The sequence below is a fragment of the Trachypithecus francoisi genome, unplaced genomic scaffold, assembly GCF_009764315.1.
Source record: "Trachypithecus francoisi isolate TF-2019V2 unplaced genomic scaffold, Tfra_2.0 Lachesis_group2, whole genome shotgun sequence".
Taxonomy (NCBI): Eukaryota; Metazoa; Chordata; class Mammalia; order Primates; family Cercopithecidae; genus Trachypithecus; species Trachypithecus francoisi.
Window position 1 is genome coordinate 58,156,657 of NW_022681465.1, and position 16,815 is coordinate 58,173,471.

The window sequence follows — 16,815 nt, forward strand, 5'->3', positions numbered from 1 at the left end:
TGTCTCAAAAAAAAATAAAAAAAAGAAAAGAGAAAAGAAAAAGAAATGCAGATATGTGCTTCAAGATCCTGACTTCAATTATACACACACACACACACACACACACACACACACACACACATACATATACATATACCTGTAAGTGGGATAGAGAGCAGTGGTACCATCTTGGCTCACTGCAACCTTAACCTCCTGGGTTCAAACAATTCTCATGCTGCAGCCTCCTGAGTAGCTAGGATTGACAGACATGCACCGCCACACCTGGCTAATTTTTGTATTTTTAGTAGAGATGGAGTTTTACCACATTGGCAATACCGTTTTAAAACTCCTGGCCTTAAGTGATCTGCATGCGTTGGCCCCCCCAAGTGCTGGGATTACAGGCGTGAGCCACCATACTGGCCATATGACCCGTTTTTAATGAGATTATTTATTATTTTGTTAGTAAGCTGTAGGAGCTATTTATATCTTTGGGCTAATAACCTCTTAAAAGATATGGTTTGTAAATATTTTTTTCCAATTCTATAGGTTTTCCAATTCTATAGGTTGACTTTTCGCTAGGTTGTTTGTTTCCTTCGCTATGCAGAAGCTTTTTAGTTTGATATAGTACCACTTTCTACTTTTACTTTTTTTTTTTTTTTTTTTGGCTTGTTCTTCTGGTATCATATTCAAGAAATCATTGCCAAAACCAGTGCCATGAAGCTTTTCCAATATAGTTTCTTCTAGGAGTTTTACGTTTTTGAAATCTGAAGTCATTAATTCACTTTTAGCTGATTTTTGCATGTGGTATAAGTGTCCACATCCATATACATTTTTTGGTAAAAAATAAAAACAGTATTAAATAAACGTTACTTCATTAAATTTGTCAAAATAATTGACTTCATTATTATAGTCACTCTGTATCATTCAAAATCCTAATAGACTTATTTTCCTTATAGTAAATTTTGGCACCAAGGATTTCTTTATAAGTCACAGACAAAAACAAACATATTTCTTTTAGAATCTAATATTCTGTGATTCTAATCACATGAAGTTGTGAGGTCACTTGGAACAGTGCTGCCCAAAATAGTAACCATTGGTCACATGTGGCTATTTGACTCTAGATGAATTAAAAGTAAATAATATAAAAAATTCAGTTCCTCAATTATACTAGGTGATACGGCTTAGCTGTATGCTCACCAAATCTCATCTTGTAGTTCTAATAATCCCTATGTGTCATGGGAGAGACCTGGTGGAAGGTCATTGAATCATGGGCGTGGTTACTCCCATGCTGTTCTCATGATAGTGGGTGAGTTCTCATGAGATCTGGTGGTTTAATAAGCATCTGGCATTTCCCCTACTGCCTCTCATTCTCTCTCCTGCTGCCCTGTGAAGAGGTGTCTTCTGCCATCACTGTAAGTTTTCTGAGGCCTCCCCAACCATGTGGAACTGTGACTCAATTAACTCTCTTTTCATTATAAATTACTCAGTCTCAGGTATTTCTTCATAGCAGGATGAGAATGGACTAATACACTAGGTATATTTTAAATACTCAGTAGGCATATGAGACTACTGGCTCATGCATTGGGTAGTATAGATAGAGAACATTTCCATTATCACAGAAAGTTCTATTGTACAATCATGGAGTAGGGCAATGGGTCTCAAACTAACTTGCCCTAGAATGACTTGAAGGGCTTGCTAAAATATGTTAGGTTCGCTCCTCAATAGGATTACAATGGGGTTTAAGAATTTTCATTTCTGTGAAGTTGCCAGGTGAGATTGATGTTGCCCTACTGGAAGCACAATTTAAGAGCCATTGATTTAGAGTTATCGATTCATTTGAACAAACTTACAGAAAATACTAAGTAACAGCATTCTAACAGATAAAAGAGTTGTGTGTCTAAGCATGTGTTTAATATTAGAGAGCCTGATGGTAAAGAGGAGAATTGCTCTCAGTTTATAGTATTTTACTGCTATCTATAGGTATAAATGGATATAAATTATTGGAATTTCTATCTTTTAGACAACTTCAACTTCAACATTATAATTAGGATAATATGTTCAATAAATAAAAATCACTAAATAAAAAGTGGTTATACTGCTTATCAAGCACTCCCTGTAATAAAAGATAATGGTAGATACAAATAAACAATGGTATTATTTAATCACAATCTGTTTTTTATCCAATACAGGAAAGATAACTGTCTATATTGATATCTGTTAAAATAAAATACTTGTTTTAAGAGCATGAACTATTATGTTGTGTCACTTTTTTCCATTTTAATTGTATTTTGCTTGTCATTAAAACTGATTTATATTAGAGAGTTATTGGCAGAAACAGAATGTCAAAGAATTCTATAAAAAGGATTGTATAACAATATGGACAATAAGCTGGTCAAGAGTGTATTTTTGAGGAAAAGTCTAGAAAGACAATTCTGATTGTCAAAAATTCAAACTACAAAAATGTGTACTAGATCTTCATTGATTTAGTTTATTTTCGTGATAATCCTAAAAATGTAGTATGTATATTTATCAAATTTTAAAGTGAACCCTTTTATGTTTTTTCAGCAAGTAAAAATGATGTGAGAAAGACAGTGCAAAAAGGAAGTTGCTCATGGCATACATTGTCAACATATTTTCTACTGCCTAGTGTTTAGCATGTTTTTCATTTTTCCCAAATGTATACTGTATTGTAAATTTTTTCATGAATAAAATGAAATTTAAAGATCAGTAAATTAATGATTGCACTCATTTGCACAAATAGTACTCTGATACGTGCCTTTATGAAAACTATCTAAATATATATGTATTCACATATTTCAATACAATTCACCTATCTCAGTAATATAAATTGTATGTTCCTTGTTAAATACTCTTGCATTTACAGAAAATATACCATCAATTTTTAAATGTTATGTGTTTTATTTGAATCAAATTGCCTCTGACTAAAATATCAACAAATAAAAAGAAGGTTTTAAAAAATATTTTTGATTTCAATTCTTTAGGGGTACAAGTGGTTTTTGGTGACATGGATTAATATTTTAGTGGTAAAGTCTGATATTTTAGTGCGTTCATCACCCAAATAGTGTACATTGCACCCAATATATAGTTTTGTTCCTCATGTCCCAACCACCCTCCCACTTCTGAGTCTCCAGTACCATTATACCACTCTGTATGTCTTTGCTTTGCCATGACTTAGTTCCCACTTATAAATGAGAACATATGGTATTTGGTTTACCATTCCTGAGTTACTTCACTTAGAATAAGGGTCCCCAGGTCCACCCAAGATTATGCAAAAGATATTATGTCATTTTTATGGCAAAGTAGTATTCCATGGTGTATATATGCCACATTTCTTTACTCACTTATCAGTTGATGAGCACTTCATAAGTTGGTTCCATATCTTTGTAATTGTGAATTGTGCTGTGATAAAATATGTGTGCAGGTATCTTTTTAATATCATAAATTATTTTTCTTTGGAAAGATTCTCAGTTGTGGGATTGCTGGATTGAAAGGTAGATCTACTTTTAGTTCTTTGAGAAATCTCCACACTGCTTTCCATAGAAGTTATACTAACTTACATTCCCACCAGCAGTGTATAAGCATTCCTTTTCATCACATCTGTTGTGGCTTCTTCACTCCCATAGTTCAATGAGCAGGAGGGAGTGTTACAGCTCTTTCACTCTCGCAGTTTGACGAGTTCCAACTTCTTTTCTCACAACCAAGAGGAACGAGGTATGTGTACACCAGAGAGTGAGTAAGGCAGAGTAGAGTTTTATTGAGTGAGAGAAAGAAAGCTCTCAACAAGGAGAGGGAACCCAAAAGTGGGTTGCTGGCTACAAGGTTGAGTCTGGGGCTTTTATTGGCTTATAATGAGGAAATGCATACTGATTGTTTTATGGGTAGGCTTGAAAAAAGCATCATTCAAAAATAAGTAATTAGCGTAAATAACCAACTGGGGGCTGAAGTGAAGGCTTCTCTCAGGACCTTGGACTGAGACCAATCAGGAGCTGGAGTGAAACTTTGGTGCAGGATGTTGGATTGGGACCAATCAGGGAAGAGTGCACTGAATAGGAATGGAAGTTCTCACGCTGGTCTGTGGACTCTGTCTGAATCTGGTAATTTGGTGTTCAGGCTTCAGACTGTCCTTGACTTGAAGGTCAAGTTTCACTGGGGACCTAGAAATTTGTCTACCTGCTATCACTATCACATCCACACAAACATTTATTGTTTTTTGACTTTTAATATGGTCATTCTCTCTTGGCTATGGTGGTATCACATTGTGTTTTTAATTTGTGTTTCCCTGATGATGAGTGATGCTGAGCATTTTTTCATGTTTTTTGCCATGTGTATATCTTCTTTTGAGAAATGTCTATTCATGCCATTTGCCCACTTTTTGATGGAATTATTTAATTTTCTTGCCGATTTGAGTTCCTTGTAAATTCTGGATATTAATCCTTTGTTGAATATATAATTTGCAGATATGTTCTCCTATTCTGTGGGTTTTTTACTCTGATAACTATTCATTTTACTATGCATAAGCTTTTTATTTTAATTAGGCCCCATTTATTTATTTTTGTTTTTGTTTCATTTGCCTTTGTAGTCTTTATCATAAATTTTTGGCCTGAGCCAATGTCCAGTAGCGTTTTTCTCAGATTTTTTTCTATAATTTGTATGGTTTCAGGTCTTATATTTAAGCATTTGATCCATCTTGCATCAACTTTGGGTATGGTAAGAGATACAAATTTCATTTCATTCTTCTATATGTGGTTATTTAGTTTTCTCAGCATTACTTATTGAATAGGATGTCCTTTACTCAATTTACGTTTGTTTTTTTTAATGCTTTATTGAGTATCAGGTAGTTGTAAGTATTTTACTCTGTTTCTAAGTCCTGTATTCTGTTCCATTTGTCTATGTATCTACTTTTATACCAGTACCGTGCTGTTTTGGTTACTATAACCCTGTAGTATAATTTAAAGTTGGGTAATGTAATGCCTCCAAATTCGTTCCTTTTGCTTAGGATTACTTGGGCTAGAAAGGCACTTTTTGGTTCTATATAAATTTTAGGCTTTTTTTTTTTTTTTCTATTTCTGTGAACAATGATATTGGCGTTTTTGATAGAAATTGCATGGAATGTGCAGATTACCTTGGGAAGTATGGTCATTTTACTAATATTCACTCTTCCAATCCACGAGCATGGGTTGCATTTCCATTTGTTTGTGTCATCCATAATTTATTTCAGCACTGTTTTCTAGTTAACCTGGTAGAGATCTTTCATTTCCTTTGTTATGTATATTACTAGGTATTTTACTTTAGTTTTTGCATCTATTGTAAAAAAATTTAGTTCTTGATTTGATTCTCAACTGGTCACTTGGTCATTGTTGGTGTATAGCAGTGCCGCTGATATTTGTACATTGAATTTGTAACCTCAGACTGTACTGAATTTATTTTTACAATCTATAAGTCTTTTGAAGAAGTCTTTAGGGTTTTCTAGGTATACAATCATATTGTCAGCAGAGATAGTTTGACTTTCTCTTTTCCAATGTGGATACCCCTTCGTTCTTTCTCTTACCTGATTGCTCTGACTTGGAATTCCAGTACTATGTTGAATAGAAGTGGTGAAACTAGGCATCCTTGTCTTGTTCCATTTTTTAAAATGCTTTCAACTTTTCCACATTCAATACGATGCTGGCTATAAGTTTGTCATATATGGCTTTTACAATTTTGAAATATGTTTCCTGTATGCCTAGTTTATTGAAGGTTTTTATCATAAATCAATGCTAAATTTTACTAAAAATTGTGCTTTGTCTGCATCTATTGAGATGATCATATCGTTTTTGTTTTTAATTATAATTGTGTGATTAATTATATTTATTGATTTGTATATGTTAAACAATCCCTGCATCCCTATAATGAAACCCACTTGATCATAGCAAATTACCTTTCTGAATCTGAACTGAAATCTTTGAATTCAGCTTGCTAGTATTTTCTTGAGGATTTTTGCATCTTTGTTTATCAGATATATTAGTCTATAGTTTTCTTTTTTATTATGTTTTTTTCCTGACTTTTGTATCACAGTTATACTGGCTTCACATAATTAGTTAGGGAGGATGCCCACTTTCTCAGCGTTTTGGAACATTTTCAGTATGACTGGTATCAATTCTTCTTTGAATATCTGTTACAATTTGACTGTGACTGTCTGAACCTTGGCTTTTTTTGTTGTTGGAAAATTTTTTATTACTGACTCAATCTTCCTGTTTATTATCAATCTGCTTAGGATCTCTATGTCTTCCTGATTCAAACTAGAAGGGTTCTATGTTTCTAGGATTTTAACTATTTCCTCTAAATTTGCCAGGTGGTATGCATAAAAATGATCACAGTAGTCTCAAATTATCTTTTATATTTCTGTGATGTCAGTTATAAAGCCTCCATTTTCATTTCTAATTGAACTTATTTTAATCTTCTCTCATCTTAGTTAACCTAACTAATGATCTATCAATTTTGTTTATCTTTTAAAATAACCAACTTCTCCTTTCATTGATTTTTTAATTGTTCTTTTGGTTTCAATTCATTTCGTTCTGCTCTAATTTTTGCTACTCTTTTTCTTCTGTTAGATTGGGATTTGCTTTTTTCTTGTTTCTCTAGTTCCTTGAGGTATGATGTTAGCTTGTCAATTTGTAACCTTTCGGACTTATTGACATAGTCATTTAGCACTATAAACTTTTCACTTAGCACTTCTTTTGTTGTATTTCAGAGATTTTGATAACTTTTGTCAGTGTTATCATTCATTTTGAAGAATTTTAAAATTCCCATCTTTATTTCTTTGTTAACCCCAAAATAATTTAGGAGCAGATTGTTTAATTTCCATGTATTTGAATACTTTCAAGGGTTTCTTTCGGAATTGATTTCTAGTCTTATTCCATTGTAGTCTGAGAAGATACTTGATATGATTTTGATTTAAAAAAATAATTAAGACTTGTGGCCTATCATATGGTCTATCTTGGAGAATATTCCATGTGCTGATGAGAAGAATGTATATTCTTTGTTTCTTTGGTAGGACTTTCTGTAAATAGCTGCTAGGTCCATTTGTTCTAGAGTACAGTTTAAGTCTAATGTTTCTTTGTTGACTTTCTGCTTCCATGACTTGTCTAGTGCTATCAGTGGATTGTTAAAGTTCCCCATATAACTGTGATGCTGTTTATCTATTTTCTTAGGTCCCGTAGCAATTGCTTAATGAATCTGGGAGCCGAAAATTTGGTGCATATATACTTAGAATTGTAGTATGTTCTTGTTGGATTGATCCCTTTATGATGTCTTTGTCTCTTTTTACTGTTGTTGCATTAAACTCTGTCTTATCTGATATAGAAATAGTTACTCCCATTTACTTTTGGTTTCAATTTGCATAGAATGTCTTTTCCACATTTTTATCTAGAGTGTATAATAATCCTTCCATCTTAAGTTTGCCTCTTGAAGACAATAGATATTTGGCTTGCAATTTTTAATTCATTCCCCCAATCTTTGTCTTTAAATGGAGCTTTTAACCATTTATATTCAATATTACATATAACATTAATATTAAGATGTGAGGCACTGTTCCAGTAAGCCTTTCTTGTAGGGCGGGTCTGGTAGTGACAGATTTCCTTGGTATTTGATTGTCTGAAAAATACTTTATTTCTCCTTCATTTATGAAACTGAGTTTTGCTGGTTACAAAATTCTTGCTGGACAGTTATTCTGTTTAAAGAAGCTAAAGATGGGGCCCAATCCCTCTGGTTTATCAGGTTCCTGCTGAGAAGTGTGTCTCACTGATCTTAGAAATTTTTTCCTTCATGTTGACTTTAGATAGCCTGATGATTATTCAGATTGGTAATGTGGTTTTAGCAATGAATCTCCAAAGAGTTCTTGGAGATTCTTGTATTTGAATATCTAAGTCTCTAACAAAGCCAGGTAAGTTTTTCTCAGTTACTTCCTTAAATAAGTTTTTCAAACTTTTTTCCTTTCCTTTTCCTTCAGGAATAACAATGATTTTTAGGTTTTATATAATCCCATATTTCTTGCAGACTTTGATCTCTTCTTTAATGCTTTATTTTTATTTTTTATTTTTTTAATTTTTGAGACAGAATCTCCAGCTGGCATGCAGTGGTGCTGTCTTGATCCACTGCAACCTTCACCCCCAAGGCTCAAGTGATCCTCCCACCTCAACCTCCCAAGTAGCTAGTACCACAGGCATACACCACCATGCTGGGATAATTTTTTGTATTTTTAGGAGAGACCTGGTTTCACCACGTTACCCAGACTGATTGCAAACTCCTGAGTTCAAGCAATCTACCCACCTCAGCCTCCAAAAGTGCTAGGATTATAGGTATGAGTCACCACATCTAGCTCAATTCTATTTTCTTTATTTTTGTCTGATTGGGTTAAATTGAAAGCCTTCCCTTTGAGCTCTAAAATGTTTTCTTCTATTGATCTTGTCTATTATTATTTTCCATGGCATTTTGTAATTCTCCAACTTTGTCTTTCATTTCCAGACATTCTGATTGGTTTTTCTTTAAAATATCTACATTTTCATTCATATTCTTGATTGTTTCTACATTTCTTTTTGTTGGTTTTCACCTTTCTCTTGTATCTCCTTGAGTAACTTGATATTCACCCTTCCAAATTCTTTCTCTAGTATTTCAAAGCTTTTATCTTGGTTTGGGAACATTGTTGGAGAGCTAGAATGATCTTTTGAGGGCATTATAGAATCCTGTATATTCATATTGCCAGAATTATTTTTCTTTTTTTTCTCATTTGGATAGACTATTTCTTCTAATTTTTGTGAATTTATATTTGTTTTGACTTTTTAAAATTTTCGTTTTTTCCCTTGAGGATATGAATTTAATATTTATCGTTGAGGGTAACCTAATTCAGTTCTAGGTGTTTTCAGTGGTGAAGACTCTATTATTCCTTTGGCTTTAAAGAGTTTTTGTATGATTGTTTTCTCAGATGCTGGTTGGAGTAGCAGTGTGCTCAATGTGTGAGCAGGTTCACTGTCTGCTGTTGGGTTGTAATGGCAAGGATCCCATGAAGCTTATTTCATTACTAAGTGGTATACACTGGTTTATTCATTAATTTCCCCCCCCTCCCCCCCGGTATCTTATACACTGGGTTGAATAGTTCAGGCTTCAGCACAGTAGGAGGTGTCCATGGGTAAAAACTGGCTGTGGCTAAAGCAGATGTGAAACTGCAATACTCAGTTGTGGACAGAGGTCCAACCTTGACACAGGTAGCTGGGGGAGCTCTCAGTGAAACACACAGACTTATATTCAAGGGGGAAAAGGGGTAGCCACCTCTGCTCTACTACTGAGTCAGCAGAAAAGTGATCTATCTCTCATTCATACTCCTGACACAGTGAGTCAGCATTTCAGATCAAACTGGTACCTCTTATCATCTGCAGGAATGTTGATGTTCTAGGTAGAGAGAGATTATGACTCTACTCATTGTACAAGCCTGAACCTGGAGGGCACTATTCCTTTGGGAATGTGGTCAACCTGATGTCTTCTGGAAAGGCTGTCTACAGGTACATCCACACAAGCTCCCACAGGGGAAGCCCCAGATGTGTCTGCAATGGTGGACAAGGGGGAGAAGTTCCATTCTCCAAAACCTTTTATTATGAGCACCAGAGATGCCTGATTGTTTTGGTAGAGCCAAAGGCCTTCCCCATTGAATACAACACTGCACCTCTGCTTCTGCTGAAAGAAACTTTCCACAAGTGGAAAGTTGTGGGACTCAAGGCCTGCTGTCTGGATTATTTTGTCCCACAAAGTGTTTCCTTGATGTGGTACACTCCCCTAACCCCTAGGAGAAAGAGATTGTTTTATTCTGCCAGCAGATATTGTGATGGACTGTTGGTTAGCCTCCATCCAGGAAGTGGCACTGGCAAAATAATGCTAGCTGTTGACGGAAGCCAAAAGAATGAGGGTCGTGATCAACTCAGTATACCACTGGAGGCTATATGAGCAAACAGAAAACTATTCTCATGAATGCGGGTTTTTGGCAAACTGACAAACTGCATCTGCTGCCCAGAAAGAATGCTGAGGGCAGTCACGCCCCAGGCACAGTGTTTCTTGTGATTATCTACAGGCACATCTGAAGCCTGTTAGCAATCATGTGAATCTGTCATAAATCAAGCAGCTGACCAACTGTTACCTCCTCCTCCCTGCTCTTTCTACCCAATACATATGAAGGGCTGTAGAAGCTCAGGGCCCTTGCTCACTAGAAGCAAGGAGCCCCTGATCCCTTCTTCAAAACAGATCCTTTTGTCTTTATCTTCATTTCTGCATTCATGCCTTTCATTCAGTCCCGTAGTAACTGACACAAGCTGTGGAGGTAACAGTGGGATTTATGCTTGCTCTATGTTATCCAGGGCTGGTACTCTGGTATCTCAAGTGGTGGGCAGGGCCATAAAGCTCACAAAAGAGCCTGTCCTTTTTGTTAAACTACCAGGACTGGTGGAGGGTCAAAGCCAGGTGGAGTCTAGGTCAGGCAAGTCTGTGGTGCTCCTGCACCCCAAGTGTGGGTGCTAGCAGCAACCCCAGAAGGGATCAGAGGGCAGTTCCCTGGCTAATGGGCTAATGTTCCAAGGAGGAGGGCAACTGCATCTGCTGCACAGTATGGAGAGTGGGGAGGAGTAGGCTGCACTAAGTCCCATCCACGTCCCATGCACTTGCCAAAGCATGTCTCACACTCAAAATATTCCACTAGTAACAGCTAGCTAGGTTCTAGACAGTCTGCTCAAAAATCAAAACTGAATCTGGGCATTAGCCTTCTCTGATTAGACAGAAACTGTGGCTTTCAGGCCATATCTGTCCTCATCAGTCAGAAAAGTAGGATTATCCTTCCCCTGTGCCCTTGGCTACAGCACACTTCCCATTCACCCCTTGGTTCTGGCCAAGGGGATTTGTCCTTATTCAAGATTATATCATGAATCTCCATTGGGACCTTCTCTCAACCTGGGACTGTCTCCTGACTTAGCTGACTGACTTCCATGAGGTCTCCTGAGAGGTAGGATGAGAAATGGCCTCCCTCTGTCTTTATTAGGGTCTGGGGGTGCACACAAAGCACGACCTCATGCCACTCCTTCTGATCTACTCCCCACCACTCACTAAGTAATCATCAGAACTGGGTACAGTTAAGACCTTTCCCCATGGCCTGGATTGCCAGGCTCCCCAGGGAGAGAGTACATCCTGAAGGCAGTCTCTCTCCCTCTCAAATCCTGAGGGTTTTGAGTTTTCCGCCTGGATCACCATGTGGACTGCAGCCTGTCACTTATTTCAATGGCCTTGTGATTTCTTTCTGTTTTGCTGTTAAGTTCCCATGTTGCTTCTTAGAAAAAAGTTTACAGTGTGAGTCTCTACACACTATTTTGCCATTCCAAGTGAGAAAGGGATGCTAACAAGTCCTCCAGTGCAACCTCTTGGTGGGAAAATGAAGTCTTAAGATGAGATATATTCACTCAGAAATCATATTTTTTTCTTAACAAATCGTTAAATATAGTTGGTTGTAAAAAAACAAACAAACAAACAAACAAACAAACAAACAAAACAGATGCAAGCCTATATTATCCCCATGTCATTGAAGGAGTAAGTTGTAAAAAAATAAATAAATTAAAATAAATATAAAAATACTAATGCAAAACTTTGATGCTAAAGGGCTTCTTAAACTGGGCAAAAATTGAGATACCATAAAAAAAATAGTTAGAAATATATGTATTTTTACATTAATACCTTGTTTGGCAAAAAAGAAAAGAAAAGAAAATACACCTCATAAGCTTTTAAATCACTATTTGTACAGAGATTCACATTGTCTTAATAACAAAGAGGAATTAGAGAGGAAAGTTTGGGAGTATAAACATGACAGATAGAAGACCTAGCCTGTGTACTGGTCCACAGATACATGAGATAAATTATAGTGAAGATGAATATGTGCCTGTGTATATACATAGAAATAAAAACATATAAAAATTATATATTATTAATTTGTTTTTATATTTATGTTTGACAAAATCACATCTGAGAAGTAAACAATGATTTAAAAAGATTCTTAGGAATATATACTTTCCTTGGAAGTTTATTAAGAGCCATTAATAATGTTAAGGACAAAGGTAACATGACAAAATTCTTGTTTTACAAAGAATATGTCTTCCAGGATATCCAGTGTGGAAATTTGAATTAATAAAATTAATATGGGTGATTAAGACCAATGAGGAGCCCATTTTGGAAGTTATTAAGTTATGTTGGGAATTTATGACTTAATAGTCAAGGTAGTAATGGGAGAAAGAAGATGACCCTAAGATTTTGGACCTGTGTACATCGATGATGGTACCTTACAACCCATTAGGAAACAGAGAAGGAAAATAATTAGGTAGGAATAACGTGATTCTATTTTGAAAATGTGGAGTTTGAGATGTCTGTTGTAGATACAATGGTGAACAGACAAATGACAGAAATGACTCCTCAAAGCAATCTGGAACTCAGATATTGATGTGAGAATCATCTTGGTTGTGTTTATAACAGTGTGGGTTTATCTCTGTTCTCAAATATCCCCTTTTTATAAGGATACTAAGCATATTGGAACAGGGCCCATTTTGTTGCTTTTATCTCAACTTGATCATGTGCAAAGACCCTATTTTCCAATATGGCCACATTCATGGGTGCTGGTGGGTTAGGACTAAACATAACAATGAGTAAATTGTCTAATGCTGGTGCTTCAGTATTTGCTATTAAACCTGACACAATAGTCTCCAATTCAGTTATTATCAAAAGGTTGATTTTTGGCTCCCATGTAAACATTTTTAATTTCCTAATTTGTTTAGAAGTCATGTGGGAGAGATATTTGGTATTTATTTTGGCCCCATCAAGGTACCCACAGGTGGGAACAATATAATTTGCAAAGCTATTGGGCTTATGACAAGGCAGGTTGAAGTCAATTTGTTCCAGCTCACAAAAGCTTATTGTTACATTTTTAGGAATTTTGAGAGCTGATTACTAAACATAGTTATTATTAACAATTGAATAATATAAAAATAACAATTAAATATATTCCAAAAAATATTCAAACCCATACTTTCTAATTGTTTTGCTGTATTGCTCTATTATCTATCTGTGTGTTTAGACTATTTACCTCTATTATACCTATGTGGTAGAAATATTATATAATGGTATGCTACCAAACCCCTTTTATAACTTTGTACTCAGTGACATCACTGAGGAGTTTAAAACTGTCTGTGGTGGCCCTATCTACTTCACATAAATATAAAACAACAAACTGTCAGAATTTGACTTATTTTGTTGAATCCCCAGACGTAAGACTGTGAGTGAGGAAATGCTGATAATTTACATCAAATTTTAAAGTGTGTTATGTCTGTACCTGATACATGTTAAATAACAGAAAAGGGGAGATATATTATTCTGATTCAACAAAGAAATCACTTGCATTATTGACAAGTGAGTGAATTTCCAACATACATCTGCATTATTTCACTTTTGTTTTACTAGTTAATACAAATGAAACTGTCAACCAACACTCACACCGGAACTACACTCCAAGAGTCACTTGTTAAATCTTCATTAGCACATCAAGAAATAGGAAGACATTAACAATAGCAAGTTTAGATTTTTTTCCCTAAGATTCTTGATTCTACAGGTGGTCAACATTTTGTTGGATTGTTTACAGTAGGGGAAGAGATTTAAGAGTATATATATTCATTAGAAATATGTGTATTGGCGAGAAAGAAAGAGAGAGAAAAGAAGAGAATGTAGCTCAGTCTGAGTATAAAGAAAACATACTTGACGAAGAGACATATCACGCTCACATTGGAGGGTTTTGCCATGAGACTTAGGGCAATTCTTCCATCCTAAGACAAAGGAAATAATGAAATAATGGGTGCAGGTGTAGGTAATTTATATTTAGTATTGCAATATATTGAGGGAATTTACACCTGGTGTTCTACATTTTTCCACAAAATAAATGTACTGCTTAAAGTGAAGCGGAAGCAAGAAGCGTAAACAACTTTAAATCTAATAGAGTAGTTTTGAGTTATCTGCAGTAACAAACAGGAGAGAAACTAAATATTGGTAAAGGGAGAGGAACTGAAAGGCAGTATTTGAGACCTTGTGGGATCCTATCAGGGATTTGCATGATTTGAACCTATATTATTCAGCCTAGAGGGTTAAGTTGGCCTAAGGCTTGCTTTTCTTGATTCAGATAGATGAAGGGACTCACATCTCATTGATGGGACAAAGGAGGTGGCATTTAAAGGACAAGTCTAACTAGACTGAGAAGAAAATAAGCTGATGACAAGAGACATTAGTGCAGAAAGTATAGGGTCCAGCCACAGAACACAGAAAAAAGTCAAGAGCAACTGCGGTATGAATGACAGAGTATATACATGTAAAATAGTTTACTAATTATACTCTGGTGTTATCTGCCTTTCTAATCCTTGTATCTCCGTTTTTTCTCGTAATGGTGCTCACTTTTCAAATTCTCAGTAAGCTAAAAAATAAAGGCATCACAAATATTGTCCTTGTACTGGCAAATTGTAAAATTAAATTATTAGAATTACACTTAGTAGGAAATATAACATTGTTACCAGACTCTTTTATCCTTGAATACTTTTATCACCTTAAGGCTAATTATCAGTGAGAGAGGGAAATGATCAAATAACTTTCTCCCAGTTATTAGAGTTTTGAGTAATAATTTATCTAAAGCTGCATTTTAGGATAAGAGCATTGAGTGTATATATTGATGTATCTATTTTTCTGTTTTAGTTTCCCCAGGAAATGTTTGAGTTATTAAGTGCTTTTTTCCCATATCAGATGCTTCATAAATTGACAATGGCCATAAAAGTGAAGTTAATGAAGATTGGAAATGCATTCTTTTTTATTGTATTCTAAACTATACTTGGGTTATAATTCCATACTTATATGAATGTATACAAAAATGCTTAGATTTTGTCCATACATTGTTGAGTTTGTGTCTATATCTAATTGTCATGTTTAAAATTAACAGTTATAAACCAAAATATATAGTGTACACATGTAATGTTGAACAATTGTATAGCAGCCTATGAAACAATTATGAGAGTTCATATAATCCAGAAGATGGTGCTGTTTACATTTCTACTACATTTTGGAACTGCAGAGAAGCAATTTATTTCCAATTCCTCCATTGATGGGTTGTAAATTATTGAGCATACCTTCGCAATAGGAACAGTTAATGTAGCTTTGCTCTTGAGGATTTCACATTTACAAATAATTTGCATAACATTTCCACAGGAGATATTAGAAAATGTACTACTTCACAAGCAATCTCACATTAATGGAACCTGATCAGTTGCAGCCATCCCAGTTATCTTATGCCAGGAGTACACTCAAATGTGAAAATACGTATTAGATAAAAGACCTATTTAATTTTCTGGTTACTTATATGGCTATTAAAATGCAACATGCAGACCATTAAAGTGGTGATGATCCTTATTTAATGGAATTTGAATTTATTCTTCCAAGTAGTGAATAGTTTTATAGTGACATGTTAATTATTTACTATACGAGCACAAAAGATTTAGCAAGTTAACATAGATAAATGGGACACATAGTATCTATAATACATCAGACCTATTCCACTTCACTCAAAGTTTAGTAAGGGATCATGCACACAGTCTTATAACTGCTTCTAGTAATTTAGTAAGGAGTTAGGAAGAACCACTGTGTGCTTTTACCAAGACTGTCACTAGCAATGCTCACTGCCTCTGTTTAAAAAGTCATGCCCTCAAAAGCAAATAAAATAATGGAAACTTGAGCATAGCTTCTCAAATCCATTTAGCAGCAAATCAACACAGAAAAAAAAAACAAAAAACAAAACAAAAAAAAAAAAAATGAGAGTGCCCTAAAATCTGCATAAAAATTTTTGTACAGAACAACATTTAACTATTTCTAAATATTGAGTTAATGTTACAATATAGAGGTCTAAATTAGTAATATTTTTAATGAGAGTGAAGGAGTTTAGCAATTCAAGTGTGCTATGCCCTTATTAATCATAGGAGAATTGATACAGATAAAAAGAAAAAATAAGCATAGACACATTATTTTGTAGATAGAGGAACCCACCAGAAAACCTGAGAGTGAAACCAAGAATGAAAATTAGTTATTTGTGGGGAGAGGAAATTCAGGTGGAGAAATGTGGAGATAGAAAAGTATTAATTAATTATATTCTTGCTTATTTGCTCCCTGAGTTTTTAAACATATCACTATATTTCTTTTATAAAAAGTAAAATTATCCCTGGAAAAAACAAGACAGAGACTCCAAAGGTTGCTCAGTAGACTATCTTTATCAGAATCATTTGGAGTAATTTTGTTTTTGTCGCTATGGTTGCTACAATTAAAATAGCTTTCCTGGGTTTTCCTGGAGAGCAGCTGAATCAGACCCTTTGGATTAGGCCTTGGGAGTTTGGATCTTTGACAAGCTTCTCCAGTAACTTTGCTGCATAATAAAGTTTGCAGACCCTTAAAAATTCTTAAGCTGGGGAAGATTGAAACAGGGGTAGGAGAGTAGGCATACTAGGCCTCAGTAAACACAGGACAACATAATGAAACAAACAAGCAATATGATTAAATAAAACAAGAAAATACATAGAAGATTTATGGATGTTAGTCTTTTAAAATTTAGATATTATAAGCTTTTAGTGGGAGATACCCTCTTACTAAATGACATCATTTTTTTTTTCTGAAGCTTAATTCAACAACTAGATATCTCATTTCATTTTCCTAGATCCATTTACCAGAAGTAATTCTAAGATTTAAGTT